Below are 9,523 nucleotides of genomic sequence, written 5' to 3'. Positions count from 1 at the left end.
CTATGTCTTTCATTCTTGCTCTCCAAGTGTTTGAGAAAATGCCAACTTTAGATATGGAGTAGTATCCCCTCACTTGGCCTAGTGGTTGAGTCATTGGAGACACTTGAATAATGGATGTCAATTGTTGATTAAGAATTGAGAATTGCTAATTGACTTGGAGTGCACTAAAGCTAGACTTCCCTACGGTAAGACTAGGACTTGTGACTCAAGTTAGTTACCTTCACTTGACTTTCCTCTATAATTAGGGGTTGACTAAGTGAAGCAACACTCCTTTGTTATCACAATTGAAGGAAACTATAGTGATGGAACTTCCAATGTTCAACCTTGGCCAAGGTTTTTACTATTGATTGATTGTTGTTCCCTTTTATTAACACTTCTAGGCCACATTCTTTGGACCACAAAAGACCAGTTAACCAATAGCATGCATCCTTGTAGCATTCCTAGGGAAGAACGACTCGGGACTAATACTCTCGGTTATAGATTGTAGATTTGTTTGATGATGGATTTTGCGTCGGTTTAGACTATACTACGATTGATTACTTGATAATTTCTATACCGGCAAAAATTCATTTGTCAACACCCTCCACGCTTCCTCAGATCCCTCGGCAATGGAGTCCTCCAAGTCCACATAAGCATCTCGAGCTCTTACCAGATCTTTTTTGACCTCCACAAGGTCCTGGAACAAGCTTGAGTAGCTCTGCTCCGCCTTCTCCCGTAGACTCTCCGCCATAGAGCATCGACCCATCAACCTCTCCCCTTCCTTCTGGAGATTATCTATCTCTTCTCTCAGCTTGGTTACCTCATCATTCAGGCTCCTCTCAGCCTCCTAATACAAAAGAATCCTTCCTCTAGCTCCTCAACCCTCAGGGATAAACCCAAAGAGCTGAGGGGAGTCTTCTCAAAAATATCAAGAAACTTGGTGCACACCCCCGCCGCCCAGATACTCTCCTGAGCCAGAATAGTAAGGTGGTTTCGAAGAGAAACATCATCCATACTTATACGAGTATAAGGATAGATATGCCCATGGATAAATTGAGGTGCATCCACCTTGGCCTCACCTTCAAAAGGAGAGCCAGATTCTAAAGCCTTACGCTTCTTCTTTTCTGGCTCAGGAGAAGGTCGGGAAGAAGGGGGCGAAAGAGAAGAGGCCGATGAAGAAATAACAATAGGTCGAGCAGGCTTCCCAAGCTATGAGAAGAAGGGGGAGGGGAAGGACCAGCTGCCCTTGCACCACCGACCCTGGCGTGGGATCTCGCTTTGGCCTCCTGAACCCTCTGGTAAGACTCCCTCGAATTCTTCTTTACCATCTCTGCAAAAGCCATTAGGTAAAAAAGTCAACAAAACAAATCGGAGAAAACAACTCGGAAAGTTGAAAAACCCAACAAATCTATATGACACTACCTAATTGGGCCTGCACAAAGGTCGGAGACCCCTGGAGGAACTTCTTGGTATCCAGATAAGGGGCTCTCCCCCAAACTTCTCGGAGGAACCCAACGATGGCCGCCTCCACCTCGTCCAAATCATCCAAACTATATTTCTCACAAGGAGAGGCCTCTAACCAGTACAGGGGAAAGCGAGGAGAAGAATTTTGATCCAGAAAAAAGGGGTGGTGACCCCTCTACAGCTTGCACTTTGAAAAAGAAGTTTTTAAAATCATGAAAGGATTCATCAAAAAGGGTAAAAACTCTCCGGCCTTGTATGGCCCGGAAAGAAACTCATTGTTGCTTGTTATTTTGCCTACTAAAGGGCTTGATCATGTGAAAAAGAAAAAAGAAAATCCTCAAAGAAGTCGAGAAATCCAGGGCATGGCTGATAAATTGATAAATTTTCAAAAAACCCCAAGAGTTGGGGTGAAGCTGGGTAGGAGCTTTCTGGCAATGAGATAAAATGGCTATCTCAAAGTCAGAAAAAGGAAGAAGAACACCCAAACGGGTGAAAAAACTCTCATACATAAAAATAAAATGAGGGTCTTCCTCAAAAGCTCTTCCAAAACAAACCCGGTCTTTTGGACCCGGGGCTATCAGTTCATATCTCGACTCATCCCCATCAGAAGCACAAATTCTATGGTGCGTACGAAGGTCGGTAACGTAATCTGTATCTATAAGGGGTTCTTCCCCAAGAATTGTAACATCTACCCACCGAGCGAGGGATTCTATAGAAGACATCTTTTTTCTAAAACAGAAAAGGATCTCGAAACCTACAAAGGAAAAAAAAGAAAAAAAGATAAAAAAAATAGGGTCTCTAAGGGGCCTGGGGTTAGATCCTTGACAAAACAGAATCACTAAAGTCTACGACCAACACTCCTCTCAAAATAAAATACATGCAAAAGAGAAGGAGAAGAAAGAAAACTGACCTTTACCTTTGAAGGTCGAAGGTGCTACAGCAGTTGATCAAAGAAAAAGGAAGCTTTCTTTTTGGAACAGAGTGTGTAAGTGAGAAAGTTTTCAGAAACGAAACAAGGAAAGAGAGGGAAAAGTATTTATAAGCACGTTAGCGGCATAAAGGTAAAACGACGCAACCATTTAAGAAGTTGCACCGTTACCAAGGTAACCGCCCCCGCGTATGAATGCTCAAACCTCTAAGAGACGCGACGTTTGATTTGACGCGACTGTTGAAAGCTTTCAAAAACACGTTGGTTCTTAAAAATCACGTCGGTTCCCTATCAGGTCAGCTACAGTCCCGAGTTATACCCAACTCTTAAAAGAAATTGGGCTCAAGTAGGGGCACTGTTCATACCCTGGCCCAACGCTAAGGCCCAGGTCCAAACGACAGATCCAACCCACAAGGTTGGGCACCTCAGTACACCGACCTTCTCTTAAGAATTCGGTGCTCCCCACGACTTGATCCAACGAAGTCGGAAGCAGAGATTAGTTGGAAGATAATAACTACCCCTAAAATCTCTCAATCCACTTCCAGGATCCATATCGTAACCTCCCTAAGATAAAGGGACAGTTATCCACCCTAAAAGGTGGAACTACTCCAGCGGTGGTTATTGGTTCACCACTATAAATACACTGACACCCTTCAGGTATTTCTAAGTCCCAATACTCTCTAGACCTGCTCACATCCTTGCTGACTTAGGCATCGGAGTGTCTTTGCAGGTACTACCCCCCATTCTCTCACACATACAAGTCGGACGGAGGCGCTAAAGGCGCAAACCCGCTCGAAGGCTTCATTCCCCAGACGATTGGGCCAACCCAATGAGTCCAGCCCATTAATCTCCGGTTATCCAACGTTTACATATATATATATATATGTATTGTACAATTTCATCAATAATGCAACTTTATGTTCCATCATATACATGATATAGATTGCACAAATATATGAAATCTAATTACAGTTATATTACAAAACTCTGATATAGAGAGAAAGCTCTGATACCATATAGGTATCAGGCCAGAGAGAGAGAAAGAGAGAGAATAGGAAAAGAGTAAAATTCTGAAAGTATGTTAGAAATGAATTACTAATAAATTGAATTGGAGTAATTATATGTGTATATCATATTATATAGTTATAGGGAATGCTGACTAGTACAATAACAAATAAATTTTTTAAATAATATTTTTATTTTTGTAAAAAAAAAATTATCGGCCTTTTAACAGGCTTCAGGCCAGGCCAGGCTGAATAACCAGCCAGTGTTAGTACTTTAAAAAAAGTCTATAGCCGGCTGCAGGCCAGGCTCAGGCCAATTGATTACGTGACAGGCTAGTCTTATTGACCTGGCCTGACCTGTTTCCACCCCTAAACCATGCATTCTCACTGTTCCTAAATTTAAGAATATTTTCGGACATTACTAAACAATGTGTATATTATTGTGTACCTTACTTGGCAACAAATAATTGATTGAGAAGGGAAAAAAATTCCACGTACAATAATTGATTGTAACACTTCTTGTTACCCTTTAATTATTAGCATGCTGATATTCAGGATCGTACACGGACAATACATTATTAGCATGCTGATATTCAGTGATGAAGAATTCTCCACGTTGCCCAAGAATGAGAGGGGAAAAAATTCCACGTCGTTGGGATGAGATTGAATGTAGATGTAGGTCATCCCTTAATAAATTAGTAGACAAGTTCAAACGCCACAAATTAATTTCTAGCCACTACGTATCAGATTTAATTAATAACTATCTTAACTGCGGGACTGACATATCTATGATCGATAGATCCTGTTCCATACAAAGGATTTACCATGTCTGTGCTCTCCTTGAAATATGCACACACCGAGCCGAATAATTTGACATTTCCAAACCTTTATTATTGTTAGGATTTAGCTTAAAAGTACGCTTTAATAAAATAATAATAAAACAGAAATAAGTTTTTTTAATGCTTTTTGTTAATATTTTTAATAAATTTTTATTCAAATCTATTTTTACAATTTTTAAAAAGACAAATCTAACAGACTAACACTCTATTATTATATATATACGTTACAAAAAATTATTTTAAATTAAATTAAATATTTATATTTAAAATACTAAATATAATTTTGGACTATTGATATTATGATTTTCTTAACTAAATTAATAAATTAAAATATAAATCTTTAAAAAAATTATTAAAACAATTATACAAATTATATAAAAAACATTCTAACTCGTAAAATTTGAATGATTCTATACAAGTGTTACTAATAACATACGTTTTCACATTATTTTGATAAAAACATTAATTATTTAAAAAAATTTAATTTTAATATGTACGGTAAGTGTCAAGCAATTTTACATGTATATCTAATTACGTAACGCCACATTATTAAAAGTAATTATTGTTTTCATTGACGGCGATACTGTGTGAATGATCATTCAAAGGATATATGTAATTGTACGACAGTGTAAAATTTTATATACTGTCAATGTAAAACCGTTTTACATGTGCATCCAATCACATAATATTAAATTAGCAAAAATAACTATCAAATTGACTGCGTGAATAGTCATCCAAAAAAATGAATGTGATGATAGAACTGTGTAAAACACCTTACACCGTGCATCAAAATTAAATTCAAAATTTAAAATAAAAAAATCCACCTGACCCAAAGAAAAAAAATTCTCTCAAACGCCCAGAGTAAACCACACAGGCACACTACAATAACTCTCAGGTTTGACTAAAGTTTCATACACTCATTGAATACATTGACCATTCCATAAGTATCATATGACTATTGGACGGTCAAATATAAGCCATCCTTAGCCATCTATCTCCATGCCACCACACACACACACACAAACACACATATTGTACAATTTTAACAATAATGCAACTTTATGTTCCATCATATACATGATATAGATTGCACAAATATATATAATCTAATTACAGTTACATTACAAAGTTCTGATATAGAGAGAAAGCTCTGATACCATATAGGTATCAGGCCGGAGAGAGAGAAAGAGAGAGAATAGAAAAAGAGTAAAGTTCTCAAAGTTTGTTAGAAATGAATTAATAACAAATTGAATTGGAGTAATTACATGTGTATCTCATATTATATAGTTATAGGGAATGCTGACTAGTACAGTAACAAATAATTTTTTTAAATAATATTTTTATTTTTATAAAAAAAAATTATCGACCTTTTAACAGGCTTCAGGTCAGGCAAGGCTGAATAACAGGCCAGGATTAGTACTATAAAAAAAGCCTATAGCAGGCTGTAGGTCAGACTCAGGCCAATTGATTACGTGACAGGCTAGTCCTATTGACTTGGCCTGGCCTGTTTTCCCCCCTAAACCATACATTCACACTGTTCCTAAATTTAAGAATATTTTCAGACGTTACTAAACAATGTGTACATTATTGTGTACCTTACTTGGCAACAAATAGTTGATTGAGAGGAAAAAAAAATCCCACGTACAATAATTGATTGTAACACTTGTTACCCGTTAATTATTAGCATGCTGATATTCAGGGTCGTACATGGACAATACATTATTAGCATGCTGTTCAGTGATGAAGAATTTTCCACGTTGCCCAAGAATGAGAGGGAAAAAAATCCCACGTCGTTGGGATGAGATTGAATGTAGATGTAGGTCATCACTTAATAAATTAGTTGACAAGTTCAAACGCCACAAATTAATTTTTAACCACTACGTATCAGATTTAATTAATAACTATCTTAATTATGGAACTGACATATCTATGATCGATAGATCCTGTTCCCTGCAAAGAATTTATCATGTCTGTGGTCTCCTTGAAATATGCACACACCAAACTGAATAATTTGATATTTCCAAACCTTTATTATTATTAGGATTTAACTTAAAAGTACGCTTTAATAAAATAATAATAAAACTGAAATAAGTTTTTTTTAATGCTTTTTATTAATATTTTTAATAAATTTTTATTCAAATATATTTTTATAATTTTTAAAAAGAGAAATCTAACAGATTAACACTCTATTATTATATATATACACACACGCTACAAAAATTATTTTAAATTAAATTAAATATTTATATTTAAAATACTAAATATAATTTTGGACTATTGATATTATGATCTTCTTAACTAAAACATTTAGAATATGCATTTTTGTTATATTATAAAATTAAACAATTAATTATTTAAAATTGTGGGAACGTACACACTCAACTATTTTGAAAAAAAAAGCTCACCAACTGGCTTATTATTTCAAGACGTTATTTATCATTGCATTGTAAAGGGGTCAACTATCCCGTCTTTAGATGCTAATTAATTACGTATGTTTAGGTTGTTCTATAATAAAAGAGAATTGGGTTACAAAGGTCGGTGAGTTGAAGCTTGATATTAGGTGCAGTGGTGCACTGAGTAGGTTTCACATAATGCTAATTAATTAGGTCTAATGAAAAAAGGTTGATGTTAACTAAGAGAAAAAAAAAAGGAAAATCCATTGTTAAAATGGTGTTTTTTTTTCGTTTGTTGACCAAGGAAAAAAAAATTGCTTCAGTTTGATAGGACAATGAAGTTGGAATGCCGTTATTACAAATGGAGTATTTTTATATTGCCAATTCAATATAGAGCATCTAAAATCGTAAGACTGTTAAATTAGCGCTAAGAATGCAAGATTATTAGATTACAGATATAGTGTTTGAATCACATAAGTTAAAAACATTTTCAAAATACACTACACTCCACTTGTAGTGTTATACTGGAAAAAGTATATTAATTAAATACATCATTGTATTAAAAGAAAGACATTAAAGATATTAAATTTCTTGTATAAATAATTCTTATTTATTGTATTTTTATGTTATTTTTTTAATGTATAATTCTTTAATCAACTTTTATAAATAAAATATCTCGTTTTTAATATATTTTTGCATAAAAGGACATTCTATATTGATCATTAAAATCCTTTTTGATAATAATAATATAATATATAATGGTTGGATATATTTATCATAATTTAAAATATTTAATAATATTTTTAATTTTCACAAATTAAAAAAAAAACTTTTCTCAAAGATTTAATAGTTTAGAATACTATCAAAAGTTCAACTAGTCCAACCCAAAAGTCATGGTCCAATGACAAAACAACTGTGTCCTGCCCAACCTAATCTTTAATATAAAGACTTTATTAATCCTAATTAATAAACATGCAACAAAGCAAACGGAGCAATCCAACCCTCCGTAATAGACTAAATAGTCACCCTACAAAGTACAAACACGGTCCCTTTGACAAATACATACATGCACGCGTCACATTCCAACGGCACCACATACTGTCCGCATGACATGATGATTATAGCAGTCAGCACCATAGACTTACCATATTCAAGATTGCTATATAAGACTAAGACTAAGTGACTTGTGTGTGTTTCTTCCTTTCTCTTTCAACTTCTTCTTCCTTCTTCATTCCTAAGGTTTCTGATACCTTCACACCCCCACTACAACCGTTTGATTCATAATAATGGCATCAAGCTTGATTATTATTCCACCACCCCTTCAAGGCCACATGACACCTATGCTTCAATTAGCCACCATCGTTCACTCCAATGACTTCTCCATTATCGTGGTACACACCAAATTTAATTTTCCTGACCCAAACCACCTTAATTTTACTTTTGTACCTTTTCATGATGGTTTATCCAATACATATACCGTTTCTTCTAAAATCTTTATTTACATTACTTCACACCTCAACACATATTGTGTCACACCACTTAAGGAGGTTTTGAATAGGATCATCAAAGAAAAAAAAATTTCGTGTATTATCTACGATGGTTTAATGCATGTTGTTGATTCTCTGGCTAGAGAACTCAATCTTCGTACAATGCTCTTTAGAACCACATGTTGCACAACTTTTCTGTCATACCATTGGTTTCCTACCTTACAAAGAAAGGGATATCTTTCCTTACAAGGTATTCAATTTATATATTATGTGCATGCATGCTTCAATCATGATTAAATTAAAGCTAGGGTTCATTTATGTGTGTTCTAATTAATTGTGTTAAGAGTATATATATTTCAGAAAATGTTTGATAACCAAATAAAAGTTAGCCAAAAAAACCAAAAGAACACAGAACAACAGAAAGAACACAGAACAACAGAAAGAACAAAAACAGGACTAAAATGAATCAACTAATCAGTAATCATTCAATCCCCACAGCTTTATACATTGCTATGTTGCAAACCCTGTTTTATTGCTCAACTGTGCAAAGCAACACATTCATCACCCATTGCATTTTCATCTTCGCTTCCTTCACATTTATATTTATAATTCCTCTTAAGAACCCACTGTTTCCAGAAACTTATGCCCCATTGTTCAATCTTTGTTTATATTTTCCCAACAAAGAAAAGGACTTTATTTTCATACTATATTCTCCAACAAAAATACCCAGGTCCCAACAACCAATCAAGCCCTAACTAAGCAACAGCAAATCAGATAAGAAAAACACTTGCCACATATGACAACCCACAAACCGCCGATGCAGTGAAGCAACGAAGCACAACCCAGTGAAGCAGAAGCAGCGAAGCAGAACAGGGGAGAAGCAGCGAAGCAGAAGACGCAAGGACGCCGCGGAGAATGGAGAAGCACTGAAGCCGCGGAGAGGGGATAAGCAGCGACGCCGCCGAGAGAAGAGACTCAGCGACGCCGGGAAGGAGGAGGCAGCGACGATTTCGGGAAGGACACAGCGACGATGATGTGCGACGATGGTGAGTTGCGATTTAGGGCTTCCTGGTGACTTGCGATGATGGTGCCAATTTGGGCTTCCTGGTGAGCTGCGGTTCGATAACGTCTCGGATTCTGAAGGCGTGGGTTAGGGTTGATGGTACGGTGGAGGGAGGAAGAGTGCTCTTCGCCCTTTGGTTTCGAAGAGAAGATGAGGGCTTTGCCTTATTTGCTGTATGCTTATCTTAATTAGGGTAAAATTAATAATCAATAGATATATAATATTTATTCTAAAATTATTTTAATTTTATTTCTTTATATTAATATTTGTTATATATTTATAATAAAAATAAATAATATTTATTATAAATTTATTTTAACTTTATGTTTTCAAAATATAATATTTTTTATAATTTATAATAATAAT

The 9,523-nt window shown here is 35.4% G+C and overlaps 1 pseudogene; it reads left to right on the top strand.

Annotated features, from left to right (window-relative positions):
- The first annotated feature begins 7,893 nt into the window (after positions 1 to 7,893).
- LOC110278284 (UDP-glycosyltransferase 76E1-like) overlaps positions 7,894 to 9,523 on the top strand; it is a 37,062-nt pseudogene continuing 35,432 nt past the window's right edge.

This window comes from Arachis duranensis, chromosome 2 (assembly GCF_000817695.3).
Source record: "Arachis duranensis cultivar V14167 chromosome 2, aradu.V14167.gnm2.J7QH, whole genome shotgun sequence".
NCBI classification, from domain to species: Eukaryota; Viridiplantae; Streptophyta; class Magnoliopsida; order Fabales; family Fabaceae; genus Arachis; species Arachis duranensis.
The sequence above is the reverse complement of the archived record's forward strand: the minus strand, read 5'-3'. Positions and strand labels throughout refer to the sequence as shown.